At 38.2% G+C, this 18951-nt stretch overlaps 2 long non-coding RNA genes across 2 annotated transcripts in view; one reads left to right on the top strand and one right to left on the bottom strand.

The window, feature by feature from the left end:
- Window positions 1-5302: 5302 nt before the first annotated feature.
- The window catches only part of LOC107838341 (uncharacterized), a 19163-nt gene continuing 5514 nt past the window's right edge, over window positions 5303-18951 (bottom strand). Inside the window, exon 3 of the long non-coding RNA XR_001664399.1 lies at window positions 5303-5313. This is a non-coding gene — a long non-coding RNA (uncharacterized LOC107838341). The remainder of the gene's footprint in view (window positions 5314-18951) is intronic.
- LOC107838342 (uncharacterized) lies at window positions 9924-11999 on the top strand. The gene is made up of 2 exons (XR_001664400.1): window positions 9924-10114; window positions 10232-11999. It is a non-coding gene; the product is annotated as an uncharacterized LOC107838342 (long non-coding RNA).

Genomic DNA, 18951 nt, shown 5'->3' with positions numbered 1-18951 from the left:
TGCTGGACCACACTAATTATAAAACTACTGACAAACGAACTTCTGTGCCTTTGAATGGAGGTTCCTTTCCATCACCATGGATGAAAAATGTGAACAAATTCTCAGCCGGTGCCTGCAAACCTAAACAGTCACTACAATCAGACATAAATCTCGAAAACAAAAGAACAAAGCATTCCTTAGAGATCAACTTGAAGAAGCAGGGGGAGAAATGGCAGAAGGCAGTAGTTTATTGTAAGACTCAATTGTTTGAATCAAAAGGAAACACTTTGAAAGGTGGGACACCGGAGCCGGTGGAGAAATGGTAGAGGTCGCAGAGGAGGACGAGGGAAGAAAACGTTAGAGAATGAGTAAAGAGAGAAAACGAGGGGAGAGATGGAGATCAGAGCCGCAAGAGGCTGACTTTATCCTCGTCAATAATGCAAAGGTAATTGGCTGACTCCTCCTGAGTGCCGGTATGAGCCTGAATAAATAAAGCCGTGTGTAAATAAGAAAGCCGCTCAAATATTTAAAGTGAAGCAAATCAATGGCAGACACCCCAGGTGAGAAAAGAAAGTCCCTGTTTTCTCCTTCGCCTCCCCTCTCTCATTCTGTCCCCACTTCTTCTTCTCAACATTAAACAATGAGGCATGTCACATGTGGCTGGAGCACTGCTAAAAACATTATGACAGATAACAATTAAAGGAGCAATATGTGCATTTTTATTTATGTTTTTATGCTTACCTCCTGTTTCTGATTCTGTTTGCATTTTTTTGGACTCATTTGTTACCTCCATTTATCCCTCTTCTCTCTTCTCTTTCTTTTTTAGAATCAGTACAGAAAAATCAGTAGTGACTTTCTAAACACAGGGCTAAACATCAATATGTTAACATTTGTATTTTACAGCTGTGAGTTCAATTTTGTTTCATTAAGATGAAACTAAGTCTTACTTTCAGATGCCCTCCCTGCACTTAAGCGTGCTAAAAGTCAATATGACCAAATATAAACTTCTTACTAAGAGGAGTTTTAGACATCTGGACTAATGATTCAAAAACAAAACAAAAAATCAATGCCTTTAGCAGTAAAGGAATTGACTTTCTAAGTGCTCTGCTGCTGTTATTTTAGACAAAAGGTAGAAAGAAAAGTTGATATCTTTGGCTGGTTAAATGTGGCCATTTAACCAGCCACATCAAGGCTGGTTAAATGGGTTTGTACATTATCTGGACGAAGCGCCATCTGCAGCTAAAGGTACCGATCCATCACTGTGGTAATTTACCGCTAAAAAGGAGAGCTGCAGAGACGGATATCAAGCTTTATTTAAATATGCCCTTTATTTAAATATGCCCCGTCAGGTTGACAACCGTCAAGTAAAAGTGCAAGGTCAATTCAGTCACTTGTGAGGATTTAAGAAGTATTTGCAAATTGTTTTTTCCTCTACCCTCTCTCAAGCAGAAAATGATCCCTTTCAAAGAGATGCAGGGTGAAAGGAAGATGAAAGGCGGAGTCGGGAGCCCGCCGACACGAGGCTCGAGCTTCTTTCTGAGGATGCTCAGTGGGGGGGCAGAGAAGACGAGGATGTGAATCAGAGCACGTTTAACATGCGTTCAGTGCTTTCAGTCTGATATCTGAATGAACCTCGAGCTCCGATCACCTCAAACTCTCACCACGAAATAAAAACAGCAACAATGGTACACCTGAAGACAGGATCACGAAAGCTAAACCATAAAGTTCTCCTGTGCTCGGATATCAGCTCTTCAAGATTTTTGTAAGATTTCTACTCTTGATCTGTTTCTCTGAGAAATAATATCTTTTAATCTCCTGCTGGTCTAATCAAAACTCTTTTTCTACTGTTCATTTTATCGGTCTGAAGGCTATGGACTGCTTCGAGGCATCAAAATATCCCAAACATTTTTTAAAAAGTAGCATTTTAGACCTGCTTAAATTTCCTGTGAGACCTTCCTGTCATTTAAATTCATTTTAAGAATGAATGAGTCTCATAATCAAACATTAATTGACAATCTGATGTGTAATTGTTGACTGTGTTTCTATGACATTGTATATGTGTTATTTCTTGTTGCTGAAATGTGCTATACAAATAAAATTTGATTTGATTTGATGACTAAAGAAAACCCCAGACTGTTAGGCTGTGGAAACTGAAAGAGCCCTGTAAAGTAGCAATATTTGAAACTAAAGTTGGTAATCAACAAGCAGCATGTCTCTTAAGCATCTGACTGAATTCTAGCCTAAACTTTGGTCATTCAGCCTGATAATAGATCTGAACACAGATCGCCAACAAAAGAAATTAAAATAACATTATTTCATCAGTCCAGCATGAGTTTGAACTCTAAACTTTGAATATATGAACAACAAGGTTGTAAACTACCTCTGTGTGACAGTACTGCTTCAAGAGCCCAAGCTTTCCTAAATAAATCAATACATGGTGCAATCATATGCAAACATGGCAAAGATTAGACAACATTTTTTATATCCTAATACATACAACATTTGAATAAAGAGAGCTTGAACTCTCTTTCTATACTGACAGTAGGAAGGAGCAGAGGGTTACTGGATAATCAGCATCTATTATTTGCTAAGGTAATTGTAGGTGCTCTAACGAGTTGCTTGTTTAAACCAAAATAGGTGCTGATTAACATAAATAAAAGATGATTCTCTTGCAAACAGCTTGAAATGATTTTAGGGAGTTATTTGTAGGGTGTCGGCATCAGACGAAGTTTGCAGCACAAAAATCCTGCATTTCAAAAATTACCCTTAAATTTTAGATTTTTATTTCAATTCTAAACTAACAATTGGTTGAACTCCTGAGGTTACCGTTATTGTAATATATACACACAAAAGTATACATATAGGTTATTGCTATTTTAGATTTTATCAGTGTTTCTGTCTTGTTTCCAGGCCCTTTCCCTGGTTTCTGTCTCCTCTACTGGTTTGTAGCCACACAGTAACTTCAGCGATTGATTCTGTGCACCTGTGGCTCATTACGCTTTTTGCAGCATATCCACTGGGGTTTCGCTTGCCAGTCCTCACCAGTTCATCACGTTACCTCATGTGGATCTCCTGCTGTCGTCTTTCTGCCTCTAAAAGGAATCAGCAGCGAAGGTTTCTCACTAAAACTCCGGCTCAGCCCCATTGTGAGTTCAAACAAACATCTGTTGGTACCAGTTCTCCTGCTGAGCGCCCTGTCGCTCGTTTCATTATTAACTTCGAGTGATGTTACAGTTTATTTTTACAACTAAACCACTCTGTTCATGCTAAGTAGTAAATGAAATTAAAACTTAATGTGAAACTCTCCATATCCACTGAAATCAATGGTACATTACATTTGCTCTGAAGCCGCCTTTTTATTTGATCTGGAGATCAAATTTCAGCGATCATAAGTGATCAAACAGTCATTATCTGAATTAATCAGAAAGTCATTGGACTGTGTCAGCTTGAGTCTCATGTGAGTAAATCTTCATCAGTGTAAACAGAGTGTCTGCATAGAGTGACTGCTGCAGTATTTCAGTGTCACTGCCAGGGTTCATGGAGTAAAAGACACAGCTGAAAAAAGCCCCACTGCTTTCCTAAAGTACAATTTTGTTTAATTTTCTGGGTAGCAAATTGTACATTAATTTGTTTTAATAAGTAGATTCAATGTTCCAGGCATGGTCATAGTAAATCGATAATAAATACATAACACAAATTAATGCAAGAAAGAAAACCTGTCTCAACATCAGACTTTAAGTTTCCCACAAATATGGAGTGTCAGCATTATTTACTTCCAGCATTAACAATGTGTTGCTGACTAATTTTACAGGAAACAACAGGGGGAAAAAAAGCTTATACCTCGTGACAAAAACGTGTCACTGTATGATTAGATTTTCCTGTAAAATAATTCATTTTACTAACAGCTAGCACTGAACACGAGCTACTGCATGGATCTTATTTGCAAGTAATGGGTGTTACTTTTCTTTGGCATTCTCATTCAGACTTTATTGAATATTTTTTTCTTTAATTGTTCACATGTGCTGTTTGAGGAGTATGGATTGATGTTGAGCTTAACTGGGGAACAGAATAGTTTTGCTAAATTGCTGGATGTTCAACTATGTGCATTGTTGCCTATGTATTTTGCTCAAATATGGTAATGCTTGATATATGCATTGTTGGGCTGCATATATCTTGCATTTCATTTTGTTTGCATATTATTGGTCTCCTGCGGCTTGGTGTGGTGCATAGTTTTTGCATTATTCTGCACAACATGTGTATTGTTCAGGTATAGTTGACGTCTATTGAAGGCCCTGATTGAAACCCCACGGCTCACTGCTGAGAATAAACCCTACAGTAATAGAAAGCCTTACCAGAGAACAAACAGCTGGTGATTCTCTGTAACAATCCTGTAACATAGCATCACAACCTTACAGTTTCTCTCAATACAGCAGATTTTGCCTTGAAGGGGAATCTTGCACTCGCTAGAAAAAAAGCTGTACAGCTCCTTTCATGATGATTGAGAAAGTCGTTACAGAGAGCAGGTTGCAAGCTGTACTTCCAAAGGTTAAAGTAAAACAGTGGATCTGAACCTGCATGGAGGGCTTCTCTTCAAACCACTCTCTCATATCTCCAAACTTTTTGAGTTGCTGAATGAAACCTTGGGGAATATTTCATCCGCATAAGATATGTTCTCTTGACTGTTTCTCACACTCCCTGTGACACTTACTTCAGGTAAAAAAAAATAAAAATAAAAAAAAAAGTTTTATAACTTTGAACCTTATTAAAACTTTCCTCCTAGTCTACGGAGATGCTGTCAGCTGTAGTAACTCCACTGAGGGTAGAGTCAAAAAGTCAGAGAATACATTACGTCTGTGATCTAAGATGCTTAATTCAGAGCTTTTTCTTTCAAGTTAGACAGTCATCTTTTAAGAATCATTCAAACGTTTGTGTTCCAACTTATCAGGAAGAGATATCAAATAGAAACCTCTGGATAAGTTGGTACTTTAGGAAATACATTGTGGGTTTACTAGGGTTCACCGAACTTTCTTAAACTTAAAGCACCGCTCAGACTCCGCGTCCGCTGGAATGGACGTTATATTTCTCTGGGTTTAAACCAATAAAAAAATGAGGGAATTTGTCATTGCAGGTTACTGATTGGTTTCTTATTAAACGAAAACATTTAAATTCAGACTCTTAACTTGATACTAGTGAGTTTCAGGCATCAGATAGGACGAGCAAAACAAAGAAAGTCCATCAAAAGTATCAGTTTATATTCATAAAAGCCTATAAAAATTGCTTTCAGGATCATTTTAAGTATTTCTAGTGTATTTGAAAGTATTTTAAAAAATCTTTCTATCATTAAATTGTAGGATTTTTTTTTTCCCAAAATTGAATGTGCATCCCAATGGACATCAGGATGTTGGGAATGTTAAACAACACTTAATTAAGACTGTTGACAGTGGGGGCTATAGGCAGTCTACTGAAACTTAATGGAAAGTCTCAGTTGGACTGCAGCACAATACTCCAGTTACAGAACAAATCCTGCAGGCCGAGGCATAAATCGTTACAACAAGATGGCACTCATTCAAACAGGGAAACTATGCAATTTTGATCCTCTGAGTGGCACATTCACTGAAAGTAGCACACTGACTTCTTGACTGAGGTCAAGAAGTCTCTGCCAGGCAGAGACTGAGGTCAAGAAGTCAGTGTGAAATGAAAGCCTTTATTTCATATCCATAATCAGGATGTTTTTTATCTTTGTAAGAGCAGATTCTAAGGTCAAAGATGGGGCAGAGTTAATGTGCTAGATGTAGAGGTTCTGCTCCTCTCAAACTCCTGGAAATAGTGCTCGAGTTTCACCCTAAAGGCTGCTGGATTGCCTTTGATTCTCTTTACAGGCTACAAAACTGCATTTTTAAATCAGTAGATGCAGCATACAGTATGGTGCAAAAGCTTTCACCTCCCTTGAACCTTTTAATTTTACAACTACAGATCCCAGTGTAGTGTATTTTAGGCCATATCACTGTCATCTTGCAGACTTTTCTCCAGCAGTACTTTCCACTGTACATTTTCAGAAGCAAGAGCAAAAAAGGAAAAGTGAGGGATCACTTGTCTGGGATCATTAAAATAAGGTTCTGCTCCTCTCAAACTACTGGAAATAGGGCTTGGGTTTCACCCTAAGGGCTGCTGGATCGCCTTTGATTCTTTAGTTGCTCACTTGTGCTCTAATCAGACAAAAGGCGCTTCAGTCCAGAACCAGTTATCTATTTTTTTCCCTCTCCTTTCATGTTTCAGCAACAGCTGGAGGCATTGTGTTTTCCTGTTCTCTCTTTATCTGTCCATCTACTCCGATTCGTTTGAACAAAATATGGCAAGAAAGCCTGGGGGCCATTTCATAATAGCTTCCTTCAGATGATACCAGTTTGAACTCATAGGTGAACTGACAAGAATTTGATAGATTAGGGCCAAAACCCAGAAGCATAGGGAGAGTCTAGCTTTTATAGTTACTTTGGTATTTATCAAAGAAAAACAAGCAACTTGATAACTCTAAAGCTAAATGAGGAAAATATTGGTAGAGTCCAGTTAAATAAAGGTAGGAGCACTGGGCTATCAAGTTTACAATAAAGACCCATTATTTGAATACATAATGCAGGAAATGTATTTAGTTTAGGTAAAAACATTTCTGCTTTCCTCAGGATCGGTGGCTTTAACGAGGTATCAAAGAGACATTAGCGCCTTGCATGTGTCATTGAGCACAAATTCTGTGTGACACATAGTTCATCAGTTACCACTCTAGTAAGCTTTCTTTTTCTTTTAAAAAAATTCTGAAACAAGTCCACTGGTGTGCACATTGTGCACATTGTTAGCAAATGACTGCGTATCCGCACATGAGGAAAACCCCATAAAATTTTTACATCAAAGTTGTAATGAATGGGACTCATTCATTACTTCACCTAGAAATGCCTAAGCTTCCTCAAACATTGAGGAGTCTGCTCTGTCTCTTCATTTGCAACAGAATGACCAACATGAACACCAAGGTATATTTATACTCCTTCACCTGTGCTGGATTTGTGGATGGAATCTGATGAACTTTGTATTTCAATTCATGGTGTAAAATTATGGAACAAGTTAAATTGGGAGTTAAAACAAAGTCAAAAATCAATACAATTTAAAAGGAAATGAAAGGAGGTAATTTTCACAAGATATAGAGTGAGAGATGGCATGTGTAAACTGGGGTTAACTCATATGAGTGTGTGTGGGCCTGGGTGTGCGTATCTATATATTTAGACATTTGTTTGGTGAATCCATGGCAAAAAAAAAAAGGAAAACGAATTAAGATTTTTGTAATGGTGTGGAAAACAAGACACATTCTTGAATAACCTTGTGCATTTATTTAACACGAAGCACGTCAAGCACAACTAACAGAACGAGCACAATACCGTTTTTCTAACATCTCTTACTCTTCCTACCGTTTCTCATGTATTCTTGTCAGCGGCTCCACCTAATGGCGTGGAGCAGTATTACACAACACAACAATTTTCCTTCCTATTTTTAATTTAATGATGAGGGTTGTTGAGGAAAAATTATTTTTAGTGTTTAATACAGTTAATCTTACGGCATGTGTAAAAGGTAGATTGAGCATTGCCATTTTGAACAAATTTCTTAATTTTGAACAGGTTTGTGTTAATGATTTAAAAACTAAACTATTGATGGGTAAGTATTCAAAGTACAAGAAGGAAAATACAGATCAAAAGGGAACTCTCACTGAGGCTCCTGTAGTGTTATCAGAGAGGACAGGAGGCCATAAAATTAGCATCTCTAGGAGGGCAGTATCACTTGAGCCTGGGAGAGAGAAGTTTGCTCGGATCACTCAAGATCAAAAGTCTTCCAGAACCAACATCTGGGATGGTGTAAAACTGAATACAACATAGAATGTTAAAACCACTAACATTTAATTTCTAAGACATTTTTCTAAGTACTAATAGCATGTTTTTTAATGAAAATTGTATTATCTAATTTTAGAATTACTAATCTAGTGATGAATGTATTTGAAAATTGTACTATCTGTGACAATATCAGAATCAAATGGAAATTGAATGAAAATGTTTTAAGTATTAGAAAATTGCTCAGGATTTATGCTAAATGGGGTTTTGGAAAATGATTGTGTTAACTTGTATACTTAGGATGGAATATTATGTTTCATAGGTTAGAAAAAGGAACTTTACCTCATTCTGTTCTGTTGATTTTATGTGTTATTTTTGGTTTAAGGCAGGACTCAATCTTTTGGGGTGCTGAGTGCAGAAGAGCAAAACTGGGTTTGTGAAGATAACCTTTCCCTGAACCAAATTACTGAATTTAAGTTTGTTCCTGAGAATCTATGTAAGGAGAGATAACGGGAGAGACTTCAGATTTCACAACTATCTGTGAAATACTTTTCTTATGTTTTTCTTTGCCCAGATGGCCTTAGAACCGCAGGAGGCCAGGACAAGCTCTCCGCTCTTAGTGTCCAAGATAGCTTCCAGTTGGTCAAGCAGAGGTGCGCCTTATTTGAATATATTAAAGAGGAAAAACACGCCTACATTGTAAAAGTTCGTGCCCAGGAGTAATAATTCAGAAAGCTGCCGCGTTTTGCCTTTTTGCACCAGCTCTCTCCAAAGACGCGTCTTTGCCTTTTCTTTTTCTATCTTTTTTTGTCTCAGGTAATGAATGTATGTCTCTGTTGTTCTGCAGTTTTGTTGTTAATTCATACGTTGTTTCCTATTGGATTAAACTCTGTAATTCTGTGATGTCAACACACATTGTTGTTTTCCTTGTGACCACACGTGGCTCGCCGGGAGGACCTGGAATCTAAGAGGAAGAGAGAGAGCCAAACTTTTTCTAAAGTTAACCAATTTAGATATTCTTCCTTAACAGGGTCCATCTGAAAACATGGTATGAGTTTATGGGGTAGGAGTTCATACGTTTTTTTTACTTCTTCCTACTCCTTTGTGAGACTGTTAAGATTATTGTGGTGCAAAAATGTGTCTTCTGGATTCGTTGTTCATGTCTGTTAGCTTATACTGCCAGTATGTTAGAAATAAATAAACTAAATGGATATAGTGTTTGACCTATAGTGTTTAGAGGGAGGCTCAAGACAGTCAGACTGATTTATACAAAAGACAATGTGATTTATTTCTTGCAAACAGATTCTGCTGATTCAGAAATCTTTACTGATTGAGCTTAAGATAAGGGACCCAGCACATGCTAACACTACAACCGACTACATACAGTTTCTCTATGTTGTCACAAACTCAGTATTCTGATTAAACAGAGCTAGCTGTTTTCAATGCACACTGCTGGACAAAGATGCTGAAATACAATTTTTTCCTCAAATTCAGAGAGCTTGTTTTACTGCAGCAGAGTCTGATGAGGGACTTTTGGAAGGACAAAAGTCACTTTCGTGTCAGACATCTCTTGAGACTGAATGCCCTTCGCCTTCTGCTGAGTTCCTTCTGTTCTAGTCCGTTTGAGGTCCTCTGGGGCCATATTTACATCTGCCATATTTGCACAAAATCTGTCTTTTACACACTAATGCTCGACTTTAAAAGATAACTTGTAAAAAAAAACTTGAAACATGTACCAGATATGACAAGGTTGTGTACTAAAGGAACATCTTGTACAAATTTACATGCATTTTTTATTTCAGTTAATCAAAACTATAGAAAATATGCCATCTGTCCTGTCAAAAACATTCAAGACAGAAATGTTATGTGGTATATTTTCAACTACGGTAAATCCCACACTAATGTGAAATTGAAAACTGTTACTTTTATTCTGGTGATCAGTCTTTAAAGTGATGGCATACAGTTCTTTTGTAATTTTCAGCCTATTAAGAGTCTGACCACTCTGTGTTTGTTCTGTGGCGTTTCTCATATTAAAGAACATTACCTCCACAAGGGGGCATTCTACAAATATAAGGAATAATCTGAAGTTTGCAGTATAATTGACCTTATTGTAGGTTTTTTGTGACTCCACACGGTGGTGAACTGGGTTTTGGGTGTGAGAGTGTTTGCTTACCTTCCTCTTCATCAGGGTGTGACCAGCAGGTGCGACCTCCAGCTGGTGCTCATCATCAGTAATCAGGGGAACAGTTTTCAGAGGAGGCAGACACCAGGTAGTTAACTTCCATCCTGTGGTGCACCAGACCAGGAAAGCATCCTGGTTGGTCTGAGTTTTGAGTTTTTGCTTGACACTTCTGTAATCTACCTCTTGTGTCTTCCACGTTACTCAGCAGCCAGTCTTATTGAAGTACATAGACCTCCAAATCCATTCCTCTCTCACCATCGCTGTTGTTCTCCGAGTCTCTCACTACTATTCACTAGAGCTGCTGCTTCAGCTCACTTCTTTCTTTTCTAACCAGCCCATATTATAGCAATTACATGGTTGTGACAACCACCTGAGGTGGAGAAGGCATGCAGCAGCGATGGGTCAACTTCAGCTCCACACCCCATGTTACAATCTTTCAGTTTCCTGCGAGATGGGAAGGAATGAAAGGAGCCGATGACTGAATAAACAGGAGCGAAGATGTTTCGACTGCTAAATAGCAAAAGTGAGAGAAGTGGATGGATGAGGAGGCGCACATGGAACGGCAGGTGTTGCAGATGAGCCCTCTGAAGGTGTAATGAGTCTTTAAAACCCCAGAGGGAAGGTTTCTCACCTGGTGACCCGCTGAATCCATAAAACCTTCATAACCCTCCAAGAGTTATTTGTGATTAATGGAGCGTTAAAAGCTGTTGGACTGCAACACAGATCACATTTACAACAGACTCTCAAAGGGATTGTACCATCTAGCCCTATAAACTGCTGGCATTAACAGCAATGCTATTAATTGGAAAACTGAAACTTTTTGATGTTGTTGGGTTTCTTTCGGACAATGAGATGGCTGAACTTTGACCAGTCACTGCCCTGCAGCTTCCTTTTTTTAAGATGATCTGCAGCAGAATGACCAACCCACATCTGGCTGATGTTTATTTGATGTTTATTTTAAGGAATCCTAATCAAACCTTTATAAAGAGTTAGATGATAATGTCCATCCTACTTTCTTTCCTCCTGTGTGTATATAACTGGATCGCTGCTCTGACTTAAGCAAAATCTAACTTTAAAAATTGATGTTTTCGGTGGGATTTTCTCTTTTTCCATTTTTTATGTTGCATCCTCAAATTCTGCACCTTACATAAAGCAGTCGTAGCACTTTTTCGACAGTAGAACATTGTGCCAACTCAGGTTTTTCCAAATGTAAATGCCAGCTTGTGTTGACATTTACAGGAATATACACAGTTTGGTTGTCGTGAACTTTGTGCATTTAGGGGTTATGTCGGCGCTCCTGAATCTGAATGCAATCGTCCTTTTGTAGATGCAGGTGGGAAGGTTGTGATGTGACTCACAATATGAGTCTATTTGTACAACCTGGCAAAGTTTCCTTAAGTAAATCTAGCAGCACAAATGCTGACTCAGGGCCGTTTGCAGAGTTTTGTGACAGGACTGCTTGGATGTTGAATTGAGGTGGCCCAGCGCCAGCGCCGGGATATGTAGCAAAGAAAAGCTTTTTACGTTCCCTTTGCTCTGTAAACACATCTTACTTCAGGGCTCTGCTTGCTCATGACAGGCATCAAGGAGCTCATGTTCACTGTTTGGCAACATACTGTACTTCAACATGGAATCTCAATAAAAGAAAAAAAAATGTTGATGCTTGAGAAAATATATTCTAGGCAGAGAGACTAGCAGTGGCGGATTTGCCACCTCAGCAACTACTTAACCATAAAAGATGGAAGCTGTCTTTATTATTTGTGAATTTTTGTTTTATTAACTGTTTTACTTGCTGCTATATTTTATTTAATATCATCTTTGGGGTGGCGTAAAACATACTTTCTCTTTTTATTTTTAATGTCGTGGACAAAATTGCAGTTAGGCTGTGTACAATTAACTGCATGTATGTGTAAAAATTTATGCAGTTAATTACATTTACTCACCTGGATTTGTTTGAAGAAAATGTGGTACTTTTAAACAGAAAAACAAATCGGGAGTTTATTGTTTTCTGTATTAAATGAGAAGAAGAAAAACTTCTTCTATACAGTATTTCCTTTGTTTTTGTGATTTTCCCTTATCAAATTTTGATACCCTTATTTACCCATTCATGGCTTACAAATTTGAAAACAGCTTCCTCTAAACTATTAGCGTATCTCTGCAGCCTTTATTCCATTGAATTTTTCAAGGACACTTCGCTCCTAATGAACACATCCACAGCAGATTGAATCAATCTGTCCTTGTTAAATTATCCAGGCACTGGTGGTTCAAGGACTTTTTTCAATTCTATTTTTCCCTATTTCTCATCTTACTTCCCTAGTTATGTTAAAGATATTGCAACTTTCATGTAATTGTTTTATTTACGATGTGCTTAGCTTTTCCAAAATGTCTGTGCACCGAACCCGCAGGTAAACTTTCATTATTAAACTGCATAAATCCTAAATAGATCCAAGGTTAGTCACATACTTGCTCAAGCCACATAAAATAATCATAAAAAGTGTGGTAATAAAGATGAGCTTAGAAATATAGAAAACATTTTCTTTTGAAACTGTTAAAGCCAATTTAATAAAACATATCACATTCCACATATCTGAAGTTTTCTTTTACATTTTCAGTAAAAGATTATTCATCCTTTCTGTCCTGTAGAGACTGAATTTGGACAGTTTCAATTTCTTGTCAGTTTAAAAACATTACACATGAAAAGTTCTGTGTATTTTATGATTTCATATGTCAGATATCAAGATATTTAGGCTTCCTAGAGTCAAGCAGTGAAGATAATTGTGTCTTATTACATGTTTCTGAATACAAAAAAGCAACGGCTGAATCCAACTGAGCTGACAATAAAAAGCTTAGTTTCACCAGCCGAGAAGCAGCTATAGAGTTTCACCTAATGGCTCCAGCCATATGTGTCGCTAATCCACTCACATACTTTACTTTATCCTCAATTTTCACATTCCAGTTATTCCCACATTCATTGCTGCACAAGCATGTAATCAAATGAGAGTTTCCATTAGTGGTGTTTGTGTGAACTTTGAACTCAGTGAGGCTCGGTGTTCCCTGTGGGAATCTGGTTCTAAGTGGCAAGAAGCAAGTAGTTCGTACGGATTAATGTTTTCATTTCGGCACAAGCCAAGCAGAGGACGCAGTAAACGTGGAAAAGGTTTGGTAAGACAAGACCAAAACTAGACTTTTGGACAGGAAAACGTACAGGCAGAGATACTGGAATGCTTCAGATCATTGCATGAGTCATAATGGGGTTAATGGTAACAAAATGGTTACAGAACAATCTTCTACTGTTGTCGCCTCAGTCAAAGTCCAAACTTAAATTTAATGCTGATTATGTAGCAGAACTTAAATTTGATTTTGAAAGGCTCAATTCAATCCAATTTGTCTAAGTTATGTTCTACTTTCTGTTGCTATGCAAGAGACATATTTGATAAAATACCTTGACGTTTTTGGTTGACAGTGGAAACGTTCAGGTCTGAGCAGCTTTATTGTAAATGCTGGCCATAGTTGGCAAGATAATTTATGAATTAGTTGACTAAACTTAACTTTTTGTACAAGTTTAGCCCATGTTGGAGCTCTGGTTTTTGCTCAAGTGTGAGCTGAAGTTTCAACTATTCTCCTGATGGGTAAAGTTGCAGGACAGTGATAAGTTTTGTACATACATGTCATACATTCATGAGTATTCTGCTTGTTATGAGAAGTACTGTACTTTCACTGTAGTTTCAGTGTAACCACTTTAGACACAGAAATCTGATCTCTAAGTGTTAAAGTACTGATGGGACTGAAAGTGTGCTACAGAGGCATTTAGCTAAATTACTGTATTATTTCCATATAAGTCTAATTAAACTGCTGACCTGTTAACATTGTTCAGAATAACTTCATTAAAGAAATAAAGTGTGATGCAAATGGTACAGCAAACTGTAAAGGAGCATTCTTGTGATTTGATCATTACACACTTTGAGTCGATGTTGTGCACAGAGGTGACCCTGGTGCAGCTTTGCCACACATCCAGCTCTCATACGTCTGTGGAGTGTATCTGCAACTGTTTGTGTGTTTGTGTTTGTCATGCGTGTGTAATAGAAAATTTCATTTTCAGTCTCATTTCATTTTTGATGGAACTGATGATACTTTTTCTCATTTATGTACGGATTATATCTGCTTTGTTTCTGAATTTCTGCAAGATGTGTTTGTCCATTAAATAAGTTTCCAGATAATGTTCCACAGCTGAGATAGTATAAGAGACCTGAACACATCTTAGGTAAAATGCTTGATCTGTTGATTGTCTTAAGGGACTGACATGTGTGGAATGTAGTTTATACCCTAGTTTGACCTGCACCCATGAGTAACTGACAAAGAAGAATTAGAAGTTTCTCCTGAAATCCTTATTAGTTCTTTACTGCCATAAAACATCCCCTCCAAGAGGTGTGGGATAGTTCATGAGGCGGGGGTCAGGGTTGTCTCTGTGGTCCATCTGGTAGTAGAAATAAGGTCATACTTTGGGTGGGTCTTTGCCTTGCTGTGACTATATAACGATGTGATGTGTGTCGTTCAGGGCTCTTCTCCTGACTGCGCTCAGTGAGACGGGTCTTTGAACGTTTTTACCTTTGAATAAAGAAACTTAAAGACAAAGATTAATCTTTCTCTTACTATTGAAATAGCTTCTCATTCTGTGATAATGAAATTTCCATAACACGTGGAAACAGTGAAATTATCCCCTCTGTCTTAGTAAGTCCGAGTTGACCACATGGTGACTGAGGATGAAGACCATCTGGACTGACTTTCTTTGACTGGCTAATCACGGGCAGGCAGATATTTTAACTGCCAGGGTGATTTTTCAGCTTAAGTAATTTGAAAAGGAGTGTAAGTTTAACAGAAGGGGGCAAATTCAATATCCAGGACTCAAATTAACGTCACCAAATCTATTCTCCAATTAACTCCAATTTAAAGTGCATGGCAATGCAGACTTCCCTGAAAGCTTGTGGTGTGTTATTATTGCACCACAAGCTCTAATTATCAATAAAGCCAGATAAGATGAGAAACCTTTATTTAAAGCAACCCAATCTTCTTGCAGCTGGAAAATGTTTCACATTGTTTTCATCTATTCCTCACATCCCCGTGTGCCTTCAGCTATGCAAATATCTGACGACCTCTTACGCAGAAAAGTACCACAGATAATTATGGAAATGTATGCATAGATGCCGACTTTCGCCAACAAGTAGGTGAGACAATCAACCCGCAGCAGCACAAAATATTTTGACGTGACCTCTACTGCGACCGTCCTGCCTGAATCGAGGGAGAGACGTCTGGATTCAGACTGTCTGTGTGTGGCGTTTGAGGAGGAAGAGGAGGACGCCGATCAAAGCTCAGGGCAACTGGGAGAGAGACTTACTGTAAGAGGATTTTATGCTGTGCCCTTGTGAGTGCCTTTGTACCTCTGGGCTTCTGTGTATTCACAGCTGGCTCGTAGGGTGGCCATCTGTAGTTTTGTGGGTGTGTGTGTGTCTGAGTTCTGGTACGTTTGTCAGTGTTAAACAAATTCTCATTTCAAACTCTTTACATGCTTCACTTAGTTGAGAAAATGCTGAGGGGCGTCTACTAGGGAGGATCCATCAATCATTGGTTCAGAGTCTGACCTTGGCCAAATGACCAAATGCTACAAGTTGAGCTGCAGAGATAGACGGTTTGTCCCTCCCACCTCTTAATGTCTTCATGCATCTGCATGAGCGGCTGATGCATATCAGGGGAATTAATATTCAGATTACCTGCAGCGCCTCGTAAAAATATTCACATCCTGTGAACTTTTTCACATTTTCTCACGTTACAGTGACCAATTTCAATATATTTTATTATGAATTTATCTGATAAACAAACATAAAGTTGAAAATAACTATAAAGTGACAAGAAAAAGATAGATTTATGTTAGATGTACGGCTCTGGAAATAATAAGAGACCACTGCACTGAACCCCATTAAAAACCTTCTGGTTATTTCAACAAATATTCATTTCTGAACTCTTCCTGAGTTAAACACATTAGCATTGTTGTTTCTAAATTAACAGCAACTTGTTTTCTTTGCATCATTTGAGGTCTGAAAGCAGTGCATCTTTTTTGGTTATTTTGACCATTTCTCATTTTCTGCAAACAAGTAATACATTTTTGTCGTCAGTAGTTCACAGAATAAAAGAACAATGTTCATTTTACTCAAACATAAACCTGTAAAAAGTAAAAATCAGGGAATCTGATCATTTTAAGTGGTCTCCTCAGAGCTTTAGATATTCATTTTAAATAAAAATCAAGTGTCATCAATGTGTATTTAATCCAGTTTTGCCCTGATGCATCTCAGTAAATCGCAGGCTAACCAGCTGCACTCAGAAGGAACCTAATTTGTAAATAAGGTGAGGAGTTTTCAATATGTACTTCAGTTTTATTTGTGTAGTTTATTTCTGTTTGTGTCACACTGTGTTGTAGACGAGTAGGGCAAAACTTAACGGTTAAATGAATGGGGAAATAGCCGACAATCTAAATAGGAAGGAGCACCGTCATAGCAGCAGGAACTGAAAATGCCACAAGGATTTACTTTGAAGTAAATCAAAGCACACACACACACACACACACCTATGGACATTTCAGAGTGTTGAATTAACCTAATTATAACAGCCATATTTTTGCACTGTGGGAAAAGCCGGAGTAACCAGAGAGAACACGCGTCCACTGGAAGAACATACAAACTCCATGCAGAAAGACGCCAGGCTGGGATTTGAACCCAGGACCTTCTCGATGCAAGTCGACTGCAGCTGTGTTTCCATTACAAATTTACGTAAATCCTTGCCTATTTTCTACTAATGTCAAAATACGTTTGGTGTTTCCATTAAAGAAGAAAATCCCATGTGAATAAGCTTGTTCATGCGAGTGCTATAGTGATTATCCTCTAGGTGCCATCAGAGGAGACGTTGGTGTCATACATGCAATTAATAACTCGTATACATTCCATTGTTTTTGTTCATTTATATTTGTGTTGTGATAAAAATGAAAATAAAAAACCTGGGTGGACGAGGACCTTTAAATGTAATCGTCTTTAAAGATGGTCGTTTACAGCACTTTAGTTAAAATTGTTAAAATGCCAGAGAAAAAGGACAGGCATCCTTTCTTATTTGTGCATCCTTTTCTGCTGTGTATGTAAACAAACACATGCACCAGACCAGGAAAAGCCATTAGCCTTCCATTACCTGTCGCTCTAGAAATACCAAGACACAATTACGCGGCGCTGCATTGTGGTCTCTGCTCAGCTCACCTTTGGTATTTCCTCTATTTCACGGCGGAGATGCCGATGGCTCCAGTGTTATGGTAATGTTCATTTTGATAAGCCTGCAGTGCTGCTTGATAGACGGAGCCTGGAACAATAGGAGCCCCGGCCCCGTCACTCTTGGCAGTTGGACAGGGACACAAAGGAGACATAATGAGCAAAGATAGCAATGTGACGGCAGGGAGCAGATGAGAACGGCTGAAGCTATTGTAAGTTGCTGTGACTGTGTGTGTCTGATGTGCGGCTGTACTTGAGAAAGAGAGCGGTTTGTCATGGGAGGAATGTTGTGCAGCAGCTTGATTGTGTGTTTGTGAATGTTTTCCTCTTTGTGGCACAGCGGCGGAGGGTGACCCTGCCAATCAGGTGACGCGTCGACAGTCTGCTGCTGGCACTCTGGGCCTGCAGAAATGTTTGTTCTCCGAGCTTTAGACACAGAATTTCATAAAAAATTGATCAATAACCTATTCCGGAGTAATGAAAAAGCAGTCAATATCACCACCTACTCTGATTTATGATCGCCTGTCTGTCTAGCACTATTAAAATCAAATCTCACTCATCTGCCTGTGCACTTCCAGTTCCACTTTTTGCTGTATGTAGCCTCTAAAATCACCATTGGAAAAGCTCATTATAGCTACATTATACATGTGTAAGTCTACACTTTGTTTTCTTGCCATTGACAGAAATTTAAATGCTATTCATCTATTTCTGTGCTAGTTTTGTCTTGCTTTGTCTCAGCGTTGTGTGTGTGTGTGTGTGTGTGTGTGTGTGTGTGTGTGTTTTACTGTGTTTGGGAAGGTTAAAAATAACTGAAAATAAATGAAATACTAAAAAACATATTTTTGTTACCTTAATTCTTCAGCACAGAAAATATTTGATGTAAACCATTACAAAGATGGATCACCTGTAACTTTCATCTTTCATGCATTCGGACATACTTCATCTTTACAGTTACAAATATCCAGACTTTCCATAAACGAAAACAATCACAAAATAATCTTCTATGTTTAAAGGCTTGAGCTCTCACAAAGGCAGATACAATAGCAGTGTCACTCTGCCTCTCAACTTTACCAGTGGATTATTTTTTTAAGTTAAATGGTATTTCCTGCATAGAAACATGTGTTTTAAAACCGGGGGGGTCATTAAAGGTTATAGCAGTTTCAGATGAAAATACAGTAGGCTGCTAGCAAAACAAATTAATCATATAAAATTACAACTGTAATGGATAGTGAACCATTTCAATTAAGTTGCCTAAATTATTCAAATTTGTAGACTATTTATTGTAAATTATTTAAAGGATGTTGCAGATTGTTTAATAATATTTGTCTGTTTTGATTAGCACTGTTGGTGATTTGTATTTTGTTTTGTTTAATTATATTTGCACTTTGTAAAGTTTTGTTCTTTTTGTTATGTACCTCACGGGCTGCCGTAGCTAAGAGGGCAGGCCCTATAAAAACTGTGCTTTACCAGTAATCACATATCCTGCAGGAATAATTAGCTGGCCAATGGAAGAGATGAAGGCCACGGATGTTAAGACTCGGAAGCTACTCACCATGCATGGAGGGTTCCACCCCAAATCCAGCCCCATGAGACTGTACAAAAGCCGTAAGGAAGGAGGCAGAGG

This window comes from Poecilia formosa, unplaced genomic scaffold (assembly GCF_000485575.1).
Source record: "Poecilia formosa unplaced genomic scaffold, Poecilia_formosa-5.1.2 Scaffold242, whole genome shotgun sequence".
In the NCBI taxonomy this organism is placed as follows: domain Eukaryota; kingdom Metazoa; phylum Chordata; class Actinopteri; order Cyprinodontiformes; family Poeciliidae; genus Poecilia; species Poecilia formosa.
Note: the sequence above shows the minus strand (reverse complement) of the source record. Positions and strands in the feature narration are given on the sequence as shown.